The following is a 13,216-nucleotide window of genomic DNA, read 5'->3' as shown; positions in this document are numbered from 1 at the left end:
CCTCAGTGTACCCGAACAGGCCCGGAGTGTGGCTACAAGGAGATTTTCAGAGAAATTTATTGCAGTGTTAATGTAAGTCTACTTGTGACACTAATAAAGATTATTATTATTAAGAGGCATTAGTGAACAAGATGGGTTTTTATAACAATCAATGATCATTTCACGGTCACCATTACTGGGATGGTTAGAAAACTGGTTGGCAAACAGAAAACAAAGTAGGAATTAATGGGTCTTTTTCCAAATGGCAGGAATGTTTACCAGACTGATTCCTGGAATGGCAGGGTGGATGGAGGAGGAGGGATTGAGTCACAGGATTGTATTCGCTGGAGTTCAGAAGATTGTGAAGGGATCGCATAGAAACCTATAAAATTCCAATAGAACTGGACAAGACTTGGGCAGCACAGTAGTACAAGTAGTTAGCACTGTGGCTTCACAGCGCCAGGGTCTCAGGTTCGATTGCCTGCTGGGTCACTGTCTGTACGGAGTCTTCACATTCTCCCCGTGTCTGCGTGGGTTTCCTCCAAGTGCTCCGGTTTCCTCCCACAGTCCAAAGACGTGCAGGTTAGGTGGATTGGCCATGATAAATTGCTCTTAGTGACCAAAAAGGTTAGGAGGGGTTATTGGGTTACGGGGATGGGTGGAAGTGAGGGCTTAAGTGGGTCGGTGCAGACTTGATGGGCCGAATGGCTTCCTTCTGCACTGTACGTTCTATGTTCCCTCAGGTTAGATGCAGATCGGATGTTCCCGATGGTGGGGGTGTCGAGAAGCAGGGGTCACAGTCTGACGATGCACCCAGAGTGTGGTGAGCCTGTGGAATTCGTTACAACAGAAAGCTGTTGAGGCCAAAACATTGTATGTTTTCATGAAGCATTGTGGTTAGCACAATCGCTTCACAGCTCCAGGGTCCCAGGTTCGATTCCGGCTTGGGTCACTGTCTGTGCGGAGTCTGCACATCCTCCCCGTGTGTGCATGGGTTTCCTCCGGGTACTCCGGTTTCCTCCCACAGTCCAAAGATGTGCAGGTTAGGCGGATTGGCCATGATAAATTGCCCTTAGTGTCCCAAATTGCCCTTAGTGTTGGGTGGGGTTACTGGGTTATGGGGATAGGGTGGAGGTGTTAACCTTGGGTAGGGTGCTCTTTCCAGGAGCCGGTGCAGACTCGATGGACCGAATGGCCTCCTTCTTCACTGTTAATTCTATATATAGCACTTCAGTGAAGGGGATCAAAGAATATGGGGAGAAGGCGGGATTTGGCTATTAAGTTGGTTGATCAGCTATGATGATCATGAATGGCGGAGCAAGCTCAAAAGGCTGAATGGCATCCTCCTCCTCCTATGGTCTATGTTTCTGTGATTATGATGTCCCATAATGTAATTTCAGACGGAAATGAATAAGAACACACAGATACAAATGCGTGAAATTTCATTTGATGAGTTTAGTTACGGTGTCTGGCTGCCTCAAAGAGATTGAAAAAGACAACATCCCTGTTCCCCAGTGGGTATTTAGGGCACCAAAATGATGTATTTCGCCTCAATTAATTTTGTATTAATGCTTCATATTCCATTGATAGAGAATCTGAAACACATGTATAAAGATGATCTCCTTTTATGCTGTGCTCCAGACTTCGTGTGGAATATAAAACTAACAATGTTTTGTGGTATTAAATGGATTATTTTAGTTTTACTTGAGATGGATATTGGTGTTCAGCATGAGAATGTGGCCATTGAATCTTGCTGACCAACAGATTCAGTGATATTAACATCAGGCAATTAAAGAACTGCTTGGAAAGGTTCGAATATTGCAATCATTTAGACCGCAAATTATTTTTAAAAAATGAAGTATCTTCAAATCCAGCAAACATTTTCTACTATACGTTTAATGGATTGGACATGTAGTTTGTGAATTCAGCTATACAATTTTCAATGGACTGAAGATAGTATGCAACAAACTAAACAGCAACGATCTTATTTTGTTCCTTAATTATTTTTTGCTCTCTTTATTCTCCATTTCTGCGTTTTCTATATTCCTTGGGCAGCATTCTCCGCCCTGCTGCACCCGTTTTCTGGTGCGTTGCACCCCCGCCGGCAGCAGGATTCTCCGTCCTGGCAGCTGGCCAACGGGTTTCCCATTGTGGACACCCCCACGCCGTCGGGAAATCCGCGGGCGCGAGTGCGCTGCCGGCAAAACGGAGGATCCCGTCGACAGAGAATCCAGCCCCTTATATATTTTTGTTCTCTCACATAATCATCCTTGTGCATTTACTCTATTTTTTCAATGCATTCCCTTAATGTATCTTTTTTGTATATGTTCGTTAGATATTTTCATCAGTTTACTTAGTCATTCCACTCTTCTCATGCATTCCCACTGTTCCTTTCATCCCTTTCTACCACTGTTGCATGTCAAAGGTGGAACTATTGTGCTTGACTAAAAAATATCAGCGATGTGACAGGATGCCACTAGGTCCAGGTTACTTATCTGAGGTACACTTCCCTGCTACTTATGACAGTACAGCATGGCATTTAACTAGCATAGTAATTGAGGCATTTAGCTTCCGAGAGGATCCATTAAAAGTAGCTAAAGAGCAGATGTGAGTGATCCCTGTTGCAGGGGCTGCTGATGCCTGATGCACAGACAGGCAATGTGCACTGTGATAATAGCAAATCTGTAAAGTACTTTAGAGTCACAATGGAAAGGCACATTGAAATCAATTTTGTGAGTCATCTGAGTTCCTATTGCCAGTTAAAAAAGCAAAGCCTTGCTGTAAGACTAATTAGTTTTCAGTTACCATTGTCTGGTATCACAAACTCACTCTGAAAATAGCCAAAAGCCTGAGTTCGTTTACAAAATCAATAAAGACATGGGTGGGATTCTCCTGCAATCGGCGGGAACCACTCCGGCGTCGGGCCACCCTGAAGTTGCGGAATCCTCCGCACTTCCAGGGGCTGGGCTGGTGCCGGAGGCGGTGTGCCAACCGGCGGCGAAGGGGTGCCATGGCCCCGCGCATGCGCAGAACCGCCAGCGTGTTCTAGCGCATGCACAGGGGGTGTTTTCTCCGCGCCGGCCATGGCGGAGCCCTACAGAGGCCGGCGCAGAAGGAAGGGATGCTCCCATGGCACAGGCCTGCTGGCAGATCAGTGGGCCCCGATCGCGGGCCAGGCCACCGTGGGAATGGGGGGCTGTTGGGAAAGGGCGATAGTCGATTACATTTTTCTATCAGTTTAATTATAATACTGTATATCATAAAAGGTTACTTATGTTAAAGTTACATACTTGGTGACTTCAGTTTGCTGGACTCAGCCAGGGTCTTATGGTATTTTAAAATAGCATCTAATTTCACTTGTGGCTCTGGGTCTAGTGGGGCTGGAATTGACTGCGCACCAGCCCAGGCTGGCATGCCAAAATAATGTTGGGCGGGATTTACCAACCACCCGGCCTTGTGTTTTTCGGTGGTAGAGGCAGCACGCAGCAGGATCTACCAACCCCGTCATTGGGATTTCCCAGTGATAGCAACCCTCATTGCAAGGAAATTGTGCGCTGTCGTGGGTCCGGAATTTCCCACCAGCATGAACAGCCGGTAAATCCAGCTTGTTATGTTTGTTGTGTTATGGGCTTGTTTGTGTTTTATTGATGAGATCTTGAGACTTGTATGTTTAAGCATGAACAATTTGTTGGTAATCCTTAACTATGTACAGAACCCAGTTACTGCCTGTCAGGGAGAAAAATACAGCTATTTGGCTATAGTGTACTTCACTCTCCCACACTTGAGAAACCAGACAAAGATTCTTGGCGTTTCAAACAAGGCCTTTATTACATTATAGCAAGGGCCTCAATACTCCAACTAGTGGAACACCAGAGAACCCTGATTCAAGAATTACACAGACCATTCTAACTTGGGTTTGCTTACAAGAAATTGGCATTGGGCTGGAATTGACTGCGCACCAACCCAGGGTGCCACATTCCGCCGCCTGTTCAGGTAAGCTGGTACAGGAATTGAACCCGCGCTGCTGGCCTTCTGTGTCACAAACCAGCTGTCTAGCCCACTGAGCTAAACCAGCCCTTGGAGGATCCCACACTGTTACAGTCTTTGAAAACTACCAATTGTGGTGTCCCTGCCTGAGAACTAATCACTGTCAGTTTGTGTCCTTGGGTGTTTCATCACAGCGAGCAGCTTGTGTGATTTTCTACCAAACTGAAGCTTTTAGCCCTTTCGGCAAAATGATTAAAACACATGACGAGATGTTTAAAAATGATTCTGATGTAAAGTATAAAACTCCTTCCCTTTCAATGCCATTCTTGGTGCTGCCCCCATGCATATTGGCTACTTCTAGACTGTTCTTCAAGTCTATTATCTTGTGACTCTATACAAGATACGGTGGACAGTGCTATTCTCCAGTTCCACATTAGTCTTTACCGAGCATCTTTACATTATAATGGCATGCAGGCATACACAACAATGTTGCTTCGGTAATTATTTAAAATGTGTAGATTGCATGGATTTTCTATTGTGGTGTATCTTTGACATTGGGAACAAGTCTCAAAATGTCATCACTATGGGGCAGCAGGGTAGCATGGTGGTTAGCATAAATGCTTCACAGCTCCAGGGTCCCAGGTTCGATTCCCGGCTGGGTCACTGTCTGTGTGGAGTCTGCACGTCCTCCCCCTGTGTGCGTGGGTTTCCTCCGGGTGCTCCGGTTTCCTCCCACAGTCCAAAGATGTGCGGGTTAGGTGGATTGGCCATGCTAAATTGCCCGTAGTGTCCTAATAAAAGTAAGGTTAAAGGGGGGGGGGGGGTTGTTGGGTTACGGGTATAGGGTGGATACGTGGGTTTGAGTAGGGTGATCATGGCTCGGCACAACATTGAGGGCTGAAGGGCCTGTTCTGTGCTGTACTGTTCTATGTTCTATCACTGTTGTGAAGCAGGATTTGAAATGGCTTAAAAAGGGAAAACGCTGGGAAAGCTCACCAGGTCTGGCAGTAACTGTGGAGAGAGAATCAGAGTTGACATTTTTGGACTGATGAGCTTTAATTAGAACTTGAATTGACAGTAATGTGTAAAACTCTGGTGTGTGACCTCTCTGGCAAGCAAACTTGGTTTTTCTTTAGATTTAGAAAAGAGGAGTCAAAGTGACCTAAAAATATTGCAGCAAATGTGATGAAACTGAGCCAGGAAAAGTCTTCGCTGTAGTGAAGGAATGATATGGAGGGAAAGATGTGGATAATTAAAGGCATGGAGACTGAATTATTTCAGCCTAAGGGAAATATGTGCTGAGGAGAAATCATTGAAGCAGACAAGATAAATGTGTTTGAAGAAATACGATCCATTACTGGAGCGAGAAAGGACTGAGTAACTGTGCTTCAACTATCAAAACTAACTTAGCATTTAGGAGAGAAAGAATCTTCTCTCTAAGTTCTGGCCTGGGAGCAGGTCTGAAATTTTTCAAATTAACTATGGGCTGGATCTTATGCCTCCCCCATTGGGTATATTTAGTTGGGAGGGGGCGGGGTACCCATTTCCTTTTTGCCCATCCCCCCAACCTGGTCCCCATAGTACAATAGGTACCCGAATTGGCAGCCGACAGTCATTTCAAAATAATAAGCAAGTGAGCTTGTTATAAAGCCAATTGACCTGAATACTAAGCCACCCCAGATCAGGAGAATCATTGGTATGGGCAGGCAGGCAGGCCTCTTTTAAAGCAAACTGAAGGGAGCGGGGGCGGTTCCTTTTGGGTATGTCCGGTGCTAATTGCCCCCCCCCCCCCCCCCCCCCCCCCCCCCCCATACCCCTTGTGTTCCTCCCTACCCAGCCTCCAAAACAATCACCCCCATCATCTGTCATGCTCTCCTCCCCCGGATTCCTGAACCCTCCCTGTCCAATGCTACTGGTACTGCAAGATCTGTTCAAGAGGGCAGGACTTCCATCCATTCAGAGACACAAGTCCCACTCTCGTCTCAATCATACCAACAGCAGCACTTCATTGCAGCCTTGTTAAGCATTGCGGCGCCTGGATCATGTCCGGCCTGAGACGAGAAGGTCGGGCGATACATGGATGGACAAAATTTGGAGTAGGTAAATGGGTAGAGTGGCAATCCAACTCTGATTACTGTTCCGAGGAAGTTTTGGCCCAATCTGTGTTAGCTGATGTGAATAGATCCTATTGACCTTCCATTGTGTTATCTTGGCCCCTCATCCTAACTAGACTGGATGAATTTCAAGGTTTCAAATGACAACAAAGGATGTGCAATCCGCATACTGCCCTTCTTTGGACTTGTACAAGTCACATGCCGTGGAAGCCATTTTGTTGTCTGTTTATAAAATAACAGGTAGAACTGTTCTACAGACCGAGTTCCATCAGAAAGCCAGTGAACCTGCAGCAATTCATCTGAGCAATCAAGGTAATAATAACCTTAAAAGTGGGCGAGGATAACCTCCAACCTAGTGATGACTTATTCCTTGTAGAAATGTTGTGCAGAAAAAACACCATTAATGATAAATCCCTCAGACAGTGGTCTGTACATAATGTTCTGAGGGTGTTGTGAGAAAAGGAAATGGTGAATCCTGTCAGAGGCTCCTTGCGCAAACTGTCAAAGTCGTTTGACAGATTGCCTCATCTCCAGAACTCTCAAACAAGCACTAAGATTATCTTGGCTGGTAGTGAGAAGGACCCATCAGGTCCTCATGCACACCTGATATCCCACTGCCACCACATGCTGCATTTACATTGGTGAAGTCCATTGTCCACCTCGTCCTGGGAATTACTTTTGCAAGAAGATCTGGAAAGAGAATCAGTATGGGTGGCAAGGTGGCTCAGTGGTTATCATTGCTGCCTCATGGTGCCGAAGACCCAGGTTCAATCCTGGCCCGGGTCACTGTCTGTGTGGAGTTTGCACATTCTTCCCATGTCTGCGTGCGCCTCACCCCCACAACCCAAAAAGATGTGCTGGGTAGGTTGATTGGCCACGGTAAATTGTCCTTAAGTGGGAAAAAAAAATAATTGGGTACTCTAAATTTATCTCTAAAAAATAGAAAGAAATCAGTACTTTTTGTTGAGCAGCTCCATGACACAGAAGTCTATGCTGTCCGAGCTCTTCTCAGGGTTGCATGATGAGATGAACATCATTGCTGCAGCAAGATCATTAACTCTGTGAAAGACATTGTTTGGTATGCCTGAAACCTGTGGGTCTTCCAGCTGCATAGAATTGTCCGGGAGATCTGATCAGCTACCCCTCACATGGGTTTCATTATTTCCTGGAATATCTTCTTTTCCATTGATCTCTCCATTGTTTCTCCCAGCTTTTAGAAATACTTTCTTCCCCAAATTGATTAAATGTATTTCATTACTCTAGATCTCAGAATATAAAATAAAGTAAACTTGCACTATCTTTAGTTACTTGCACTTTTTTTAAACAACCTGTTTATGTTCTCCTTTGAACCAAAACAACCCATTCAAATCTACGTCCATTACTGTCTTATGTAAAAATCTGTTTGAAGTACCTCTTAAAACCACTTCTTATTGTCAGCTTAGATTCTCAGCCACCCAGACTCTTCCTCCAATTACCAGACTCACGGACCCCCAAGGCTTGTCTTCGAGTACATAAGAGATATGATGGGTGGGGTTTACCGACCACCCCGCCACGTGTTTTTCGGTCTACCAGTCTCCCCGACTGCACCCTTCGCCGCTGGGAAATCCATGCGCTGACGAGGGATCGGAATTTCCCGCCGGCGTGAACAGCCGTTAAAACCTACACGATATTGATATGACCAACAGAAAAATATGTTTTCTTGACAACATGTGATGAATCTTGTAAATACTCACTATATTTACAATTACAATTAACATCATACAATATAGGGGGAAACAGATTTGGTTTGCACCTTTTGACTTTGGTCATATAATGTACTTTTTGATAAATAAAATATATTTTAAGTAAAAAGTGCTGGGTACACTTCTCAAAATATCTCCTGATGATTTTTGGTAACTATTAAATACAAACATTGATAGTTTTGGCAAGCTGAAAGAGACTAATACTTCAATGAAATGGAAAGTCAGGTGATATATGCAGAGTAGTGTGGTAAGATGCAATTTGGGAGAAAAACACGGTGAAACAGTGGTTAGCACTGCTGCCTCAATGTCAGGGACCCGGATTTGATTTTGCGAAACTGTGTGGAGGTTGCATGTTCTCCCTGAATTTTCATTTCTCCCTCCCTGTGTCTATGTGGGTTTCCTCCAGGTACTCCGGTTGCCTCCCACAGTCTAAAGATGTGCATATTAGGGGGTTCCATGGATAGGGTGGACCTAGGTAAGATGCTCATTCGGAGGGTCGGTGCAGACGCGATGCTCTGTAGGGCTTCTATGAGAGTGTAAATATGATGGGCGGTACAGTAGCACAGTGGTTAGCACTGTTGCTTCACAGCTCCAGGGTCCCCGGTTCGATTCCCGGCTTGGACCATTGTCTATGTGGAGTCTGCACATTCTCCCCGCGTCTCCGTGGGTTTCTTCCGGGTGCTCCGGTTTCCTCCCACAAGTCCCGAAAGACGTGCGGTTAGGTGAATTGGGCATTCTGAATTCTCCCTCTGTGTACCCGAACAGGCGCTGGAATGTGGCGACCACGGGTTTTTCACAGCAACTTCAGTGCAGTGTTAATACAAGCCTACTTGTCACAATAAAGATTATTATTATAAAAAATTTTGGATGTGACAAAGCATGCAGAAGCAGTTTTAATAAAAAACAACATTATATCTGTGAAATTTTAATTCCGGCATCTCCGACTCTCTTATGCCCTAAGAACGTCACAGTTTTTACTGCTAGCTCCTCCTTTGATATATATACTCTTGCTCCTGCTTTCAAACGAGAATAAGCATTTAATAGGGCAGCACGGTGGCGCAGTGGGTTAGCCCTGCAGCCTCACGGCGCCGAGGTCCCAGGTTCGATCCCGGCTCTGGGTCACTGTCCGTGTGGAGTTTGCGCATTCTCCCCGTATTAGCGTGGGTTTCGTCCCCACAACCCCAAGATGTGCAGGCTAGGTGGATTGGCCATGCTAAATTGCCCCTTAATTGGAAAAAATGAATTGGGTACACTAAATTTATAAAAATAAAATAAGCATTTAATTGTGGCCTCTTCCCTATATTCCAACATTGACTACATTTTGGAAGTTTATCATTGGCTGTACAATGCTTTGGGAAGTAAAAGGCAGATGGATCTGGGGAAGAAATTCCAAGGTTTGAGGCGAAGACAGTTGAAGGCTTCGCAGTGAATAATGGAGGTGGTGAGGGTAGATGGCAGGTTGGTGGTCATGCAATAACAACCGGAGTGACAGGAATGCAGAATTTGGTGGTGTTGGGTTAATGTGGGGCTTGTGAGACTGCTGGAAGTTACAGACAGAGAGGGACAACACCCTGAAGAGATTTAAATTATCTAAAGTGCTTTGGGATGCTAGGTGGCTGTGAAAGGTGCTATATAAACGTAAATCATTTTTAAAAAGTGCTAGAGAGAGATGGTATAGATCTGTGGGGGCACAGGTAAATGCCGAGCAGGAATTGATACAAAATCTAGATACAGGCAGCACAGGAATTAGTACAGAATCCGATACAGGCAGCAATGTTGAATGAACTGTACTTTACCTCAGGGAGAAGAGAGAGCGTTGGGATTAGTCAGTTTCATAAGTGACAAACTTATAGGTTGCCATCCGCTTCTGCCAAGTGTTAAAATCAGCTTTGCAATGTTGCCAGTTCTGCATTCGCACATCAGCACATCAGTTGCTGACAACTTCTTACCAACAGCCTCAGCACAGTTTCCGTATTCAAAGAGCTGTTTTAAATGGGATGGGGCATGTTTCACAATCATTGAGTGAGATGAGTCCTGTTTGTTATGGTGTGGGTGCACACCTAATTTTGAAGAAATAACAATTTTGGTGATTTATTGTTTCCTTGAAGAATTTTCCTTGTACCTTCAAATGTGGGCTTGTTGCAAAATTAATGTTTGGTGCTTTACAAACCTGAACTTTTTTGTAACAAGCTTTTATAAAAATTCATTTTTGATCCTAAACAGCAAATGTTAATAATAATTGCTTGTAGTTGTTTTTTTTGTGTTACGTCATTTAAACAGGACTAATTATTCCTTTTATCACCTCTCCGTAAACAGAAAGGTGTTTTTATTTGTTTGCCTCTTGACAAGTGGTGGAGTATTTCACTAACCCTGTGGCAAATGCACAGTCAAAACACAAGAGTAGGGTCACAGCATTACCTTCACACTCGGAGAGTAAAGAGAGGGAGAGAGTAAAGAAGGATTTGAGAGACCGCAGAGAAAATAAATATTGGTTCATGCAGGTTCCAGAGTCCAGAATCAAGGTATCCCTTCACAAAGGTTGGCGGGCTCAAAACCAATGCTGGATAATTCACTTTCCAGTGATATTGACTTCACACAGTGAGATAGGTATACAGAGATGGACCAGTCCATTGTAGGTGATTTTACAGAGCTTCCAGGATAAGTGGGGCTAGGTGTCCAACCTAGGCAAGAGCTCCTTTGGTGAGACCTGCTAGTCAGATGGTAAATAACAGACTAAACAATCCAGCCCAGCAAGATAATATTACTTGTTCAGCAAGTCGGGTCATATGACTTTTTATGATGTCTTTAGCAAAGGATGTTTATCAAGTGTCTCTATTGGCCAGCCTGGGTTATCAAATACAAATGGCTTTCATGTAGCTCCCTTTGAAGTTTGCTGTGCAATCCACAGATGGTAGATCAGTAGCTGTAAAGAGATAGCAAGATGTGTGATTTCTGAAACGTTATTGTGGCTTCTTTTGTTCATGGACCACACAGGCCGAGAGAGAATTTGCCATTTTAAAGATCTTTGTTTAGTTTTTAAAATTTTGGAGCTAGCAATCATGATATATATATATATTATAAAAATGTGAAGTACAGTGTGAAGTCTTTGTCAGTGTGAGCTGGACAATATCCAGGCTTGGGTTGACAAGTGGCAAGCAACATTTGCATCACATAAGTGCCAGGCAATGATCATTTCCAACAAGGGAGAATCTAACCATCACCCCATGACATTAAATGACATTACTACTGTGAAACCCCCCATTATCAACATGCTGGGGTTACCATTGACCAGAAACTGAACTGAACGAGTCATATTAATACTGTGGTTCCAAGAGCAGGTCAGAGGCTCGGAATGCTGTGGCAAGTAACTCGCCTCCTGACTCCTCAAAGCCTGTCCACCGCCGACAAAGTACAAGTCAGGAATGTAATGGAATACACTGCACTTGCCTGGATGAGTGCAGCGCCAACAACACTCACATGTGCTTGATACCATCCATGACAAAGCAACCCACTTGACTGTGGCACCACATTCAACAAACATTCACTCCCTCCACCGCCTACACATAATGACAACAGTGCGTACCATCTTAAGATACACTGCAGGAATTCATTAAGTCATCCAAATCCAGGACCATCTGAAAGAAGGACAAGAGCAGTCGACACGTGGGGACACCACCATCTGGAAGATGCCCTTCAATTCACTCAGCATGCTGATTTGGAAATATATCGCCATTCCTTTACTGTTGCTGAGTCAAAATCCTGGAACTCCCTCCCTAATAGCACAATAGGTGCACTTACACCACAGGGCCTGCAGTGCTTCAAGAAGGAAGCTCACCTCCTCAAGGGTACCTATGGATGGGCCATGCTGACCGAGCCAGTGATGCTCACATCCCAGAAATGATTTTTTTTTTTTTTAAAGTCCTATTCCTTCACAGTTGTAAAGTCCAAAATTCAGAAAGTTTTGTTTTAGAGTGGATGAGATAGACAAGTATCGATGTAAGCATTTCTTTCAAATGGTTTCCATCTAACTTTGGCTGGAATAATCCTGTGTGATTAAATAACAGTTTTATGTTTGAGATTATTATCAAGTGAGGTCTTACCATGAACAGAAATAACTTTGTAATCTTCTTGATTTATCTACTTTTTTGCAGGTGAGAACATAATCTTTCCTTTGATCGATGAGACTTCGTAAGTATTCTTTGCCCCGTATTCCAAAGTATAGAGAGAAAACAATGCTGAAAATGCTGTTGCACGAATCAGACTGATAAAGGTTCAGAGTTTTTCACGGCAACTTCCTGTGTGAAAGAGCACAATATTGATTCTTTATTAGCCTGCTCGATTTTGATCAGTAGAACCTGCTCATTTATGTAAGTTGAAGCTATAGAGAATTTCTGCACAAGGTATTAATCCATGTGGAGTTTCACTGAAGATTGGCCTAATTTTTTGGTGTCATCCTGTTTAATCATTTGGAGCTGGCTTTGAAACAATGTAACTAGCATATCAAATACTTTCAGCGCAGATTTTAACCTCATGAAAGCTTTAAAGACCTTTAGCTTTTCTTCAGGTTTGCTAATGATATAAAAGGGAATGTCAGATTGAAACAGTTTATTTTGTTGCGCTTTGGGTGTGAGAAATAGTTGAAATGGACAAAAGGTAAACTGATGAGAAGATTGAATGGAAGTAAAGTGATCTCATCATGCGAGATGGATTCCTGCATGAAGCTTTATTCAAACTCACACTCAGGGTGTTTCAGAATTACTCCTTCCATGATCAGGGATATAAATTAAATACATCAAAGAGGGGAGGTTAAGTTATCGACTTCAAAAAGACAATTTGTCAGGATTAAAATAACTTGTAACTGACCTTTGTGAATCAGCTTCAGGTTTCTGATACATATAATTATTTTGATTGAAACTCCAGGATTGTCCAATGTTAAATATTAATCTGAAGTTGAACTTGCGATCACTGCTATAGGAGTATGTCTATTATTCTTAGTTTTATACAAACTGGGTATTGTTTGTCGTGAAATAATCAGCTTGAGTTGAGCCAAACTCCCTCGGGTGACGTGACTCCTGGTCCACGTTTGTTTGGACCAGTTCTATATCGGTGTCCACGTGAGGAGCCGGTTAGATGATAGGCCATTAGATCGGGGGTCCTTCCTGTTAATGGGAGGCTGATTAGTCTTAACTGGTGATTATTTTCTCACCACGCCATGGCGGGATCTGGACCTTGCCAATGGGAGCAGGCTGGTTAGATTGGAAACCAATTGGCGCCCATCATAAGTTCCAGATTTTGGACGCTGCCGCGATTTAACCGGCTCGCTTGGATTCACGCCCTTTATCTTTGTTTGAGACGTTCTCCATCTAACCAAGTAAAAACTTGCCATTGGCAGCA

The 13,216-nt window shown here is 43.9% G+C and overlaps 1 protein-coding gene across 2 annotated transcripts in view; it reads left to right on the top strand.

Annotated features, from left to right (window-relative positions):
- The window catches only part of pdzrn3b (PDZ domain containing RING finger 3b), a 322,095-nt gene that overhangs the window by 65,648 nt on the left and 243,231 nt on the right, over positions 1–13,216 (top strand). Inside the window, exon 1 of one of the 2 annotated variants that reach the window (XM_038810683.1) lies at positions 11,994–12,010. The exons of the other annotated variant lie outside the window; for it this stretch is intronic. The gene's annotated coding sequence lies outside the window, so the exon portion shown is untranslated. Of the gene's footprint in view, positions 1–11,993; positions 12,011–13,216 lie in introns of those variants that run through there. 2 annotated transcript variants of the gene reach the window in all.

This window comes from Scyliorhinus canicula, chromosome 11, assembly GCF_902713615.1.
Source record: "Scyliorhinus canicula chromosome 11, sScyCan1.1, whole genome shotgun sequence".
Taxonomy (NCBI): Eukaryota; Metazoa; Chordata; class Chondrichthyes; order Carcharhiniformes; family Scyliorhinidae; genus Scyliorhinus; species Scyliorhinus canicula.
The sequence above is the reverse complement of the archived record's forward strand: the minus strand, read 5'-3'. Positions and strand labels throughout refer to the sequence as shown.